Below are 13839 nucleotides of genomic sequence, written 5' to 3'. Positions count from 1 at the left end.
ACAACAGGTGATGAGCTGGCCAACTCCACCCCCAGGGACGAATGACAGGAACCTGGACCACGCCCGACCAGACACTCCCACAGCATATGACACATACAAGATGTGTGTGGGCATTAAAAGTCTTAAATGGAGCCTGGGAAGGGATCTAAAACTGCAGGCTAAATTTAGAGAGACTAGTTTAAAGATAGCCACAGCTGGGAACAAGAGAAATACTGAGTGTATATAAATAAGACTGGACTTAAGCACCAACAATAAAATTACATTTTTCTCCTAGAAATAGTTCCTTGGTCACTGACAATCCACTGCATGACAACCAGTCAGTGGCAGTGGATGAAAGATGGACAGAGGACAAGAAGAGATGGAGGGAGGAGAGCTGTGGGGTTGTTAAGAGTATCACAAATACTGCAATGTTCTGCAGACAGAGCTTATACTAATATTACCATTACATACCTTTACTGATTCGCTTCCCCAAGGAGAGAGAATACGCTCTGGTAAAACAAAGTGAATAGGCACTGACGGCAGTTTCATCTGCAGGCTTTTCGCAGTACATTCTAACTTATAAGCATTATAAAGAAGGGAGCTAAAAGAAACCAGACCTGTCAGTGTGAGAACAGAAGGACTTTTAAACAGAGACCTTTAAACATTATAACTATAAGGTCTGTGTTGTCAAAAGTGCAATGTTTGTTCATGATAAGGACAAGGCTTTATTAGAATTCCACTGAGTTTTCACTTGGATCGAAAAGACTGCATGAAGACCACATTTATAAAGGAGAATGCAATGTTGTTTATTTGTAAACGAAAATACTCAAAGATTTTGAGCAGAAAACTCATGCACAGTGTCTGTGTGGACATAAGAGATGCTGCTAACAATAAGGTGAACCTTGAGAAGTATACGGACAGACCTGCCATCACAGGGAATGGGCAGAGTTGGGCTGCAACTTCAACTTCAAAGACTGCCTGTACATGTGTGAGTGAGGCAATTCCAGGAAGTCCTTTTTTGTTGGCCCGTCAGATCAGATTCAATGAAATCTTCTAAATGTCTCTTGCATGAATTTGTACACGTTCTGGCTAAACTCAGTGCGAAAGCTTTGGCATCTGTGAAACGTCTGTTTCATTGTTACAGACATCAGCTTTTTCAAAAAGCTCAAGCACCTGGTGAGTCGTGAAACAATTTACCGTAATATGGTGACCAGTGTTGGTCAAGTTACTTAAAAATAGTAATTAGTTACTAATTGCTGATTACTTCTCCAAAAAAGTAATCCTGTTACTTTACTTAGTTTCAAAAGTAATTAGTTACTTTATTACTTAGTTACATGATACACAACCTGAATATGTAATAAAGCAATAGACCTTTCAGCCCAATTCTATTTTTTCTGTAAAATCCATCATATAAAATGGTCGCCTTGAGGCGACTTTTGTTGTGATTTGGCGCTATATAAATAAAATTGAATCAAATTGGAAAAGTCTCTTTTTGAAACTTTATGCACATTGCATTACGCAAAAATTTTATTATATGCAACAGTCTTTTGACTAATTTTGGAAAGCCCCGGGGCTTGAGAAAACACGGAAGGAAAGGCGGCGTGCATCAGCGTGTTTCAGTTTCAAGTTTTATTGTCATGTACAGTAAACAGTGTAGCCACATTTATCCATGATGAAATTCTTTGGCTCGTGCTCCTCAGCTTTACATGAGCATATAGAGAGTGTGCAGTTATATTGAGAAGAAAATAACAGAAAGGAGCAGTGGTAGTAATAAAATAATAATAATAATAATAACAACAATAAAAAGGAGAGGAAAAAATATTAGAGAATTTAGTTGGTATTTACATTTAAGACAAGTTGGTATTTATAAGTTTGTGCAAGAGTATCTGCAGGTTGTACAAAGTTGTGCAATGAGCATTTAAGTTGCATTTGTTGAAGTGACAGTGTGCAGAGTCCTGTAATTGTAGTGGTGTGTATGGAATTCAAAAGCGTGATGGCTTGTGGGAAAAACTGTCCCTGTGTCTGGTAGTGCAGGTCTGGATGCTACTGAACCGCCTGCCAGACGGCAGGAGTGTGAAAAGTGTGTGGCCGGGATCAGAGAGGATCCGCTACCTCATGCAGCGCTGTCTGTAGAGATCCTGCATGGCTGCCAGTTGAGTCCTGGTGATGCGCTGCGCTGATCTCACCACCCTCTGCCAGAGCATTACAGCTGCCGTACTGAGTGGTGATGCAGCCAGTCAGAATACTTTCAATGGTGCATTGATAGAAGTTTGTAAGTATTCTGGAGTTCATGCCGAATCTTCTCAGGCACTGCAGGAAGAAGAGCCGCTGTCTTGCTGCTTTTGTCATGACACCAACATGGTGTGACCAGCTCAGATCCTCGCTGATACCCAGGAATCTGAAGCAGCTGACTCTCTCCACCTCTGCTCCTTCGATGTGGATGGAGGTGTGGCCTCCTCTCTGCAGTCTCCTGTAATCCACGATGAGCTCCTTGGTTTTTCTGACATTAAGCACCAGGTTGTTGTCGCGGCACAGTGATGTCAGGACCTTCACCTCTGCCCTGCATGCCGTCTCATCTCCATTAGAAATGCAGCCGATGATGGGGGTGTCGTCTGCAAATTTGATGATGGTGTTGTAGCTGTGTGTTGCTGTACAGTCGTGGGTGAACAGGGTGTACAGCAGGGGGCTGAGCACACATCCCTGGGGGGCACCTGTGCTTGTAAGGAAACTTCGGAGGAAGAATCGTGTTCCTCTGCCTTCAACATCCAATTTCTTAGGAACAAAACGGATGAATTACAAGGGAACATGCTTCATCTACGGCAGGGGTCCCCAATCCCAGTCCACGAGGGCCGGTGTCCCTGCAGGTTTTAGATGTGTCCTTGATCCATCACAGCTGATTTAAATGGATAAATTACCTTCTCAACATGTCTTGAAGTTCTCCAGAGGCCTGGTAATAAACTAATCATGTGATTCAGGTGTGTTGACCCAGGGTGAGATCTAAAACCCCAGGGACACCGGCCCTCGTGGACTGGGATTGGGGACCCCTGATCTACGGGAATGCAGGGAGGCTTGCCTGATGGCGCTTACTGAGACGTTGCTGACCGATATGGACAGTGACACTTCACTGCGAATCAGCGGCTTTGGGACCCCTGTCAGATTGGATTAGAACTGGAGTAACACGCAAATCTCACGGAGGAGGGGTATGTTTGTATATCAACCAGGGCTGGTGTAATAATTTTACTGTGCGGGAGCGGTTGTGTCTTCCCGACATCGAGCTCCTTTCAGTATCTGTCAGGCCTTTTACTTACCGAGGGAATTCCCTCAAATTTTTGTCACTGTTGTTTACATTCATCCTAAAGCAGACGTTAAAGTTGCTGCCGACGCCACAATCTGCAAACTCTCTCCAGATGCTCCTAATTTTACTCTTGGTGATTTTAACAATTGTAATCTTAAGAAATCACTGAACAATTTCTTACAATATGTCATTTGTCCTTCAAGGCATAATAAAACGCTGGATTTGTGTTATGGACCAATTAAGGGGGCATACAAGTCTGTGGCCGGACCTGCGCTAGGTTCTTCAGATCACAATGTTGTTCACCTCCTCCCTGCCTACAGATCTGTGATTAGGAGGGAGAAGGCCTGTGTGAATCAGACTAATGTCTGGACAGAAGACCGTTGTGTTGCCTTTCAGGGGTGTTTTGATTGCACTGACTGGTCCGTGTTTCAAGAGAGCACTTCTGATTTGGATGAACTCACTGATGTGGTGTGTAGCTACATCTCTTTTTGCAAAGACTCGGTGGTTCCAGTCAGAGAATTTAAGACTTTCCCCAATAACAAACTGTGGCTGTCTATAGATATTAAGGATCTGATTCTTAAAGGGAAAATTGCTTTTAACGAGGGAGACGTTCCCACTATGAGAATATTGAGGAAGGAGGTGAGGGCTGCAATAAAGATCGCCAAGATGAGGTATAGAAATAAGATTGAGGCTGAACTCAGGAGTAACAACTTCAAAAGAGCTTGGCTGGTGTGAAAACAATGGCAGGGCTACAGACTTAAGGTAAAAGTAATATTACTCTAGAGCGGTTTACTAGGGGTGCAACGATACACAAAATTCACGGTTCGGTTCGATACTTTGGTGTCACGGTTCGCTATTTTTTCGATACAAAAAAAAATGTTCATGCCTTTTTAATTTGTCATTTATTAAAATTATAAATATATATTTTAACTCAAAAGTACAGTTTTTAAATTTAACCCTAACCCTTGTGCGTGTTTTTTATTTTGACAGCGAATGCGCACCTGCGGACCACTTATGTGCAGCCCTGGTTATTTAGCTCGTTATATTGCAGCCACAGAAATTCTTTTGTCCATGAAACCATAAAGCTGCACTTTCTTTTTGCCTTATAGTCTGATTTGTCATAACTTCTCCGTTTTGTGGTAAGCTTTTCTTTGGCTGTCACTTCTTCACCCTGACCTGTCTTATTTGGCTCAGCAGAACTAAAATATATATACTGCTGCTTTTACACACGCACTCACATAAGCTCAGCGATTCTCTGCGCGATCAACCTCTCACATGTTTAAGCTGCGGGAGATTTCACTTGTCATGTTTGCATAGTAAGCTAACGATTAATAAGACGATGTCAGAGGAATTGGTGCACAAATTATCATCACTCACAGATCAGTGCTGTCGCTCTCTATACACAGTTCGCACGATTGCAAAGTGAAAGCAAAAAAACAAGCGCAAATTCAAACGTGATTTCAATATGTCACATATTGACAGTGGCTCACCGATGCCAATGACATAATTACCCAGCTACATTTCTGAAAGAATGCAAAAGCATTGACATATATTTTTCCTACAATAGCCCGACGGGCAGGGCAGAGATAGATTTTGGTAGCCCGACTGAAAAATTCGCTAGCCCCAGGACGTCGGGCTAGCGATTTTGCAAGCCCTGTATCTGATTGAGGAATCACTCATCTTTGGAAAAGAGAGTTTATTACAGAGAAATGTCTCTTTCCAAAATAAAAGCTATACTATCCGCTTCTTCTGGGCTATATTCTCAGCAGCATAAGGAGAATCATGTGATAACAGCTGTCTAAATGACTCGGCTAAAGTTAGTAGCATGCTTGTTGTATTTGTCTTTGCACTAGGATGATGTCGGCGTAAATGTGCAGTCATATTCGTTGTGTTCCCACTAGTGATTTCAGGTTAATCTCGTTGAAATGACCTTAACGCCACAACACGGCAAATCTCCGTTAACGAGCTACCGCCGATCGCCCCGTGCATGGGGCTAGACGGCCAACACGTTAACGAGCTAACTGCGCTAACACACTAGTTCCCACCCATGTAATTGAGCATAGCATGGCACATCCAACATACTGTTTTACTTTAGTCCATGACTCGCTTACCTTCAGGGTCATACGTCACATGAAAACCAAAATAGTTCCAAACGCCAGATCTGAATGAGGGTGGGGGAGGTCCATGTTGCAAGGAGAGCTTAACTTCTGTCTTGCTAGCTTGCCCTGCGCTCTTCCTTCTGACTATGCTGTCTGTGTTGAGCGCTCAGTGGATCTGCGCTCGACAGTGCAGCCTAGGCGGAGTAGTCGAACGCAGATTCACTGAGCGCTCAACACAGACAGCATCGTCAGAAGGAAAGTTGATAAAATAAATTACAAATGTTGTATTGTTCGATACATATGCGTACCGAACCGAAAGCACTGTATCGAACGGTTCAATATCGATACGAATATCGTTGCACCCCTACGGTTTACCTCTGTCAAACATCTGGCAGACAGTCTTAACAGTTTTTACCTGCGTTTTGAGAATCTCGACTGTTCTAGGCAGACCAGCACACTGAGGGAAAAGACTATCTGTCATGGTCCTGCGGCCATGACTCAGTGACTTTGTGTTTGTGTTCCTTATTGTTATTATTCTCTTTATTATTCTTGGGCTGTTTTGGGATGGTTTGTGTTTTGGGATTTTAGATACTGGGTTTTGGGTTTGTGCTCCCTCTATTGGTCCCTGGTGTTAGTGTTCCCCTGTCTCGTCAGGTTAATCAGGTCCAGCTGTGTCTCCCACCTGTGTGTGATTTCCCAGTGTCTCTTTGTGTACTTTAGTGTGTGTTTTCCTCTGCTCCTCGTCGCGTCGTCTGTGTTCATACCTGGTGTAATCCCCTGCGTGCTCTCCCTGCTGTTCTCCCTTCATGCTCAGGTTTGCTATTTCTTTGTGTAGTTTCTCCCAGTTAGTTCATCCTTAGTTCTGTTTTACCATCCCCACTTTATATTTGATATTATCAATAAATCACCCTCACACCTGAATAAGTGCTGCGTTTTGAGTCCTCCTTCCACTCTCCACACGGCCGCTGCCCCGGACCGTGACAGTACGACGCGACCACAACATGGACCCAGCAGCGCTTAACCCGTCCAGGGAGCTACGGGAAAATCTCATCGATGCCACACAGGAGCTGATCGACCGGTGGCTGGAAAACCCGGGTGGCACGTCCCAGCGCGCTATAGAGAGGCGGCTACAGCGTCTGGTGACCGGTCTCCCATGGCTTCTGGGCTCGCTTTGTTCGTGGGAGCGGGAGTTCCTCCTTTTGGACCTCGGACTTCACCCCCCGTCTGCTTTTACTTTCGAGCAGCCTGAGGCGGTGAGCGAGCGACATGTTCTGGCTTCCCCAGATTCCGGGACTCTGTTTTCTGGGGCTATTCAGAGCGGGATGAGAGACAGTGTAGATAGCTTACCTACCTTCGTGGTAACGGATCCTTCGCAAGTGGGCGTCTACAAACCCTCTGTAAAACCGAGAGACTGTTTCTCTGCCGCTCCTTCTGAGCCAGGACTTTATCACCATTCTCCGGCTCAGTTCTGTGTCCGGCCACAAGCTCTCAGGTCTGTGGCTCAACCGTTAGCCTCCCTAAGGGCTCAATTACCCGTTCTGCCGCCGCTCCGGTTAGCCACTCAGCCACCACCACCGCTAGCATCGCTACAGCCCACAGTTCCGGTAATGGCTGAGCCACAATTTTCGCACTGTTTTTCCACCGCTGTTTCTGGGCAGGGAGACAAACTGTTTCGCTACGGACCTGTTCCTCAACAGCTGGCAACATTAGTGACTGTTACTCACTCCGGGGCTTCCCCAGAGGCTGGGTTACTGCCCTCAGCTTACTCTGGACCCCTGGAGGCCAAGATGCCGGCTGTGAACTGCACCGGGCTGTCACTGCCTGAGCAGGGTCAGTGCTCTGCGCAGCTGCAGCCCTCCGTATGTGCGCCAGAGGCCCACGTGCCTACTGGTTTTATTTCACGTGTGCCGGAGGCCCACGTGCCTCCTAGTTTTGTTTCATGTGTGCCAGAGGCCCACGTGCCTCCTGGTTTTGTTTCGTGTGTGCCGGAGGCCCACGTGCCCGCTGGTTCTGCGGCTGTTTTCGCTGGGGGGCCCAAGGAGCCCGTCCAGCCTCCTGCTTTGCCTGCTGGGGGGCCCGAGGAGCCTGTCCAGCCTCCTGTTTCGCCTGCTGGGGGGCCCGAGGAGCCCGTCCAGCCTCCTGCTTCGCCTGCTGGGGGGCCCGAGGAGCCCGTCCAGCCTCCTGCTTCTCCACCTGTGGCTGCTTCTCCACCTGTGGCTGCTTCTCCACCTGTGGCTGCAGCGCCGCCTCCTGCAGTACCACCACCGGCAGTGCTACCGCCTGCTACGGCCACACCTCAGCCTGAGGACGCATCCTCACCTGGCCCGGCTGCATCCTCGTCTGGTCCAGCCTCCGTGTCTGCATCCTCGTCTGGTCCAGCCTCCGTGTCTGCATCATCGTCTGGTCCAGCCTCCGTGTCTGCATCTTCGTCTGGTCCAGCCTTCGTGTCTGCATCTTCGTCTGGTCCAGCCTTCGTGTCTGCATCTTCGTCTGGTCCAGCCTTCGTGTCTGCAGCATCCGCACCATCGCCTGCAGCAGCGTCTTCAGCATCCGCATCATCGCCTGCAGCAGCGTCTTCAGCATCCGCATCATCGCCTGCAGCAGCGTCTTCAGCATCTTCGCCCGCTGCGGCCCCGGCTTCCGTGCCTTCAGCCTCGCCTGGCCCAGCCTCGTTTGGGTCTGGAGCTAAACGGCCGTTTTCTAGACCACTGGCTAGGCTACTGGCCGGGCGCCGTCGCCTGACTGGCCGCCGTTGCCTTCCGCACGGCCGGCCCCCGGACCGCCATCGCCTGAGCGGCCGCCGTTGCCTTCCGCACGGCCGGCCCCCGGACCCTCTTCGCCTGAGCGGCCGCCGTTGCCTTCCGCACGGCCGGCCCCCGGACCCTCTTCGCCTGAGCGGCCGCCGTTGCCTTCCGCACGGTCGGCCCCCTGAACTTTTTGCGCGCCGTCACGGCCTTCTTCGTGGACGGCCTCCCGAACTCTTTACGCGCCGCCACGGCCTTCTTCGTGGCCGGCCGCCTGAACTGTGCTTCGGACTCTGCTCCCCTGTGAGTTTTGTGAACGTTTGTTTGGGACTCTGGGGTCTTCGTTTTGGTCATGGCCCGGTCCCTCCGTCCTGGGCCCCCTGCCGCCCGCCCGGGTCTGGTGGTGTGTTTCTGTGGCTGTCAGGGGCCAGCCCTTGAGGGGGGGGGGGGGGGGGTACTGTCATGGTCCTGCGGCCATGACTCAGTGACTTTGTGTTTGTGTTCCTTATTGTTATTATTCTCTTTATTATTCTTGGGCTGTTTTGGGATGGTTTGTGTTTTGGGATTTTAGACACTGGGTTCTGGGTTTGTGCTCCCTCTATTGGTCCCTGGTGTTAGTGTTCCCCTGTCTCGTCAGGTTAATCAGGTCCAGCTGTGTCTCCCACCTGTGTGTGATTACCCAGTGTCTCTTTGTGTACTTTAGTGTGTGTTTTCCTCTGCTCCTCGTCGCGTCGTCTGTGTTCATACCTGGTGTAATCCCCTGCGTGCTCTCCCTGCTGTTCTCCCTTCATGCTCAGGTTTGCTATTTCTTTGTGTAGTTTCTCCCAGTTAGTTCATCCTTAGTTCTGTTTTACCATCCCCACTTTATATTTGATATTATCAATAAATCACCCTCACACCTGAATAAGTGCTGCGTTTTGAGTCCTCCTTCCACTCTCCACACGGCCGCTGCCCCGGACCGTGACACTATCACTCCCCATTTATTTTATATTAATGAGAGGGGGGTAGCTAATCTCTTTAGACACACTAAAAGCAAGAGTCCTGGACCTGACAATGTCTGTGGACAGGTACTGAGAACTTGTGCTGATCAGTTGAGTGGGATTTTTCATCACATTTTCTCACTTTCTTTAGAGCTACAGACTGTACCTAAGATTTGGAAACATGCTGTCATTGTTCCTGTTGCTAAGGGCAGTTCTCCTAAGGCACTGAATGATTTTAGGCCTGTGGCTCTGACTTCTTTAGTGATGAAGTCATTTGAGAAGATAATTAAAGAGGAGATTTTAATGCATGTTGAACACCATCTTGACCCCTTCCAATTCACCTGTAGAGCAGGGAGAGGTGTGGAGGATGCTGTTGTCTCACTCCTGCATCTCTTGTATAAGCATCTTGAGGCCGCCCACACCCATGCAAGATTATTATTTGCTGACTTTCCATCGGTATTCAATACAATTCAACCCTCTTACTTGCTGACAGGCTTTACAATCATTTTAAGCTTGACACTAGTCTGGTCGGCTGGGTGACAGACTTTCTGATCAATAGGTCACAATGTGTGAGGGTGAGTCATGTGATTCCTGATGTGCTCTCCTCCTCTACTGGATCACGACACAGTGATCGTCAGTCACTGACTGACTCGTCCCCCAGATGATGTGGATTAGTGTGATCAGTCCTTCCTTTCACTAAATGTTTCAAAAACTAAAAACATGATTATTGATTTTAGGAAGTCATGTTATAGCTCATCACCTACTATCATTCAAACTGCTGAAATCGGGATTGCTGAGAGTTACAAATATCTAGGTGTCCTGCTTCATGCCCTGGAGGACGGGGCTGTGGCCCCCCCACACCCTCTAGCAGATCATTACATGAAGGAACCTTTTAAAAAACAAAAAACAAGCGCGTCCATGCTCACAGGTGTACACATGGGTGATCACACCCACAAACTACACCCTTTTTGGCTCCTACCTCAAAGCACACTGTGTTCTGTTGATCTTATGTGCTGCACAATAATGTTTAATATTTAGTATTTATTGTCATATTCCCATATATCATTGTGATGCTGTTAATTCTATTACTCTTGTTCTCTTCTGCTTGTTTTCTTTTTTCTTTCTCAACAGGTGACCCAGGTGATCGATATATGCATTTTTTTTTCTTTTTTTCTTCTTTTTTTTCTTTCTCTGCCCGTTCTGTTGGTTTTTGTCTTTTGCCCTTCTCCCCCGTCCCTCTTCTCAGCTGTTTCTCTTTCCCTCTTTCTTTCTCCCCTTCTTTCCCCCAGTCAAGTCTGTCCCGTATTCAGTAAGTGAAAATAAAATAAACAATAAAAGGTGAATCAAATGGACCATTACGGCAAGGCTGGGATGGTCAATTTGGTAAAGTAAATCCGTTGGGCATCTTTCTTTGCCTTTAGACAACAATTCTGATGGCAAAAGAGCCAAACGGGACAGGCAAAAAAAATAAAAATAAAATAAAATATCTAGGTGTGGTACTTGATCATAAACTGTTTTGAATCTCATGCTGATGCCACTATTAAAAAAGTTCAACCAAGACTGTTCATTTTAAGGAAAATGAAATCTTTTAATGTCTCATCTGAGATGTTGTCGTTGTTTTATAGACGTTTTATCGAATCTGTGATGTCTTTTTGTATCGCTGCCTGGTTTGGTAACCTGACAGTGAAGAATAAGAATCAGTTGGGTCTTTTGAAAAAACTGCTAGCAAAATTTCAGGGAGCTGGCAAGATGGACTTTTGGCCATTTACAATAAAAATGTGCTTAGAAAGGCTCATTCTATTGTTAATTGTTGGAACCATCCACTTCACAGTGAGTTTGAGTTGGTACAGTGAGTAACTCTGAGGAAGACCAAAAGACTCCAGGTGTCTTTTATCCCTACTGCATCCTGTCTCCTAAATGGCATATAACCGTTCTGGGATTTTCTATTACTATTATTGTCATTTTATATTATTGTTTTGCTTACTTTTATCCTGTTGCTAAACTAATTTCCCTTTTGGGACAATAAAGAATTTGATTTGAATTGAATTGAATGTCATGTGACACTCCCACAAACAAAATCACAGTTTAGTAACACAGCAACTCAGTGTGCTTACTGGAAAGTAACAGTATCTAATTACTTTATTTTTGCAATAGTAATCCCTTACTTTACTCATTACTTGAAAAAACTAATCAGATTACGCGTTATTGCCCATCTCTGATGGTGAAATACTGTGCAAATATACACCAGTACAAATGCACACCCACATTTGTACTGGTGCATAGCAGATGTGTTTGAGCTGGATACCCGGAACCTTATTTTTTCCTCTATCACACTGCCTCAGCTCACAGTGCCAGAAGTCAATAAAGCTCAAAAGAACAGGCACTTAGGCCCAGCCTCTGTGTCCAAGTACACAAAAGTTCCTCTTCAGAAGAAAAATAGACAACACTGGTTCCTGTCATACATCACAAGGGGCATTTAGGGGAATTGCAGAGTGTTTCCTCAAGCTTAATTAAAATGCACAGCCCCTTCCTGTGCTCCTGTATTTAACCTTGACTTGCTCACTTCTCACTTGGCTTGATAAAAAGAATATCAGGGTGCTCAAACGTGCAGGGAAGTACACACACAGACGCAGACAATGTATGTATGCTAGGACCATCCAAGCCAGGCCTTACAGTGGCCATAAGTTCATTAGCATCCCTTACATCTGCCTCTAATACTCTCAGTGCTTAAGAACATTCACCAGCACACAAACATACACGCACATGTGTGTGTGTGTGTCTGTGCATGAAGCTGATTTGTTGTAGAAGCTGGCATCCTGCAGCCTGCTGGTGACACTCTGGGTGTTTATGTGTGAGACGGGGGGTAAACACAGAGTTATTTGTTGCACAAGCCAAATTTATAACACAATGACACAAAGCAATAACATGATTGCAACACAACTCAAAATACTGATTGCAATCAAATATGCAATTCATTAAAAATGACTCTCCGACGATTTATGGTTAGATTTATGGTTTCAAAGGTCATCCTTAGAAAGACAAAGAAAGACAGAAAGAAAGTCCTTTAACAAACGCATTTATTCAAATCACAATTCAATAATGCAAACACTCACAAAGTCAAAGGAAAAGTCACAAAAACACCACACACTTCGATGAACGTGTAGTTATCAAAACAAATACAATAATAATAATAATAATAATAATAATAATAATAATAATAATAATAATACTCTATAAATGCAAAACAAGTGCACCATCCTTCCTCAATGAACATAAAAATTTCGAATACACCACAAATCTGTAAACATCTGTAGATTACAAGTAACTCTATAAAAAGCATGCTCCACTTTCAATCTCGATGCGACTAACCCCTTAAAACTAAGTGCTGCATCATTCCTACCCTGTCGAAGCACTTTATTCTTCCTTGTTTTCCAAATTGCTAACTCAGCCATTCCAAGAAGGAAATTAATTAAGACATGAGTCTTCTTTTTCAAAGCTCTGTACTTAAGACTAAAAACAAAAACAGCCATAGAAAAACGCTCACCGAGGGCTTCAACCCATTCCTGCAATAAACTAAACAGGCTTTTTAACCTCACACAGGACAAAAACAAGTGTTCCAGCGACTCCTGTTTTTCACAAAAAAAAAAAAAAAGCACCCCTTGTAGTCGGGTCAAAGTGAGCTCTGTGTCTGTTCATAGCTATCAATCCATGTATAATCCTACACTGGAGGTCACCAACCTGTTTCTCAACAGGTGGGTTATACAGGACCCTCCATCTGCCCTTCGGGGCAAGGTCTGAATCAAAAATCTGTGTCCACCTTGACTCCCTGACCCCTGCTAGAGAGCACAAGTTCAGCACCTGGACACAACTTTGATACAAGTGCTTCTTCCCACATGAACTGAGAATACCCAACAGTTCAGCAGTCCATTCTCCTCATGCCAGCCATCAAAAGCTGATGCAGCTGAAAGTACTGGAAATACGTACTCATATTCATTATGCCACTGGTCCGCTAGATCGCAGTTTTCAGCAAATACTTTCAGTGACACGGGTAAGGACTCCCAGACCTCTTCCAGGATCCTCTTTAAGATTCTGGTGGACTTAATGTTAGTGAGATCGAATATCCTTCCTATCGATAGTCTTGCGAGGTGACCCAGTTTCAAAATCCCAGCTTGAATGAACTTGGTCCTTATTGTAGGTAATGACAGCAAACAATCCCATACAAAAAAGTCATTGTGAAACAATGGTTCCTCAAAAAGCCACAGGCCAGGTCTAGGTCAGGATCACAGAAAATCATCAGTGTTTTCCAAGCATCCAACACTGAATGATAAAAAGGTGGTAAACCCATCATATCAAGCTCTGCTGTTTTAAGCAAAAACAGATGCTTATCCAGTCCAGGATATCCAGCTTTCTGGAGAAGCAGCCGAGCCAAGAGAAGCCATCAGTAGCTACGTCCATAAAGCATCTTAACTCATTCACTGCCATTGACGTCTATAGCCGTCAATTGCAGTGAATGAGTCAATGGGTTTAACTCATTCACTGCCAATGGCTGGCAGTGAATGAGTTAAGAGTGATTTGTAACCTGAAGGCAGTGGTCATGATAGCCATTATATCCACAAGTCCTTGACCTCCCTCTGACATGGGAAGAAAGAGAACAGATGCAGATAATGAAACTAGATTCAGTGATCCGAATCGTTGGAATTCTCTGGTCTTCATGTGGTTTGTCTCAACAGACAATACAAATG

General features: G+C 45.6%; 1 protein-coding gene across 1 annotated transcript in view; it reads right to left on the bottom strand.

The window, feature by feature from the left end:
- Nucleotides 1–13839, bottom strand: part of LOC146669036 (receptor-type tyrosine-protein phosphatase gamma-like) — a 368084-nt gene that overhangs the window by 258500 nt on the left and 95745 nt on the right. The gene's annotated exons all lie outside the window — the stretch shown is intronic.

The sequence above is a fragment of the Rhamphochromis longiceps genome, linkage group LG5, assembly GCF_057381845.1.
Source record: "Rhamphochromis longiceps isolate RC_006_pf linkage group LG5, R_longiceps_female_GT1.1, whole genome shotgun sequence".
NCBI classification, from domain to species: domain Eukaryota; kingdom Metazoa; phylum Chordata; class Actinopteri; order Cichliformes; family Cichlidae; genus Rhamphochromis; species Rhamphochromis longiceps.
This window is presented reverse-complemented; position numbering and strand designations above follow the sequence as displayed.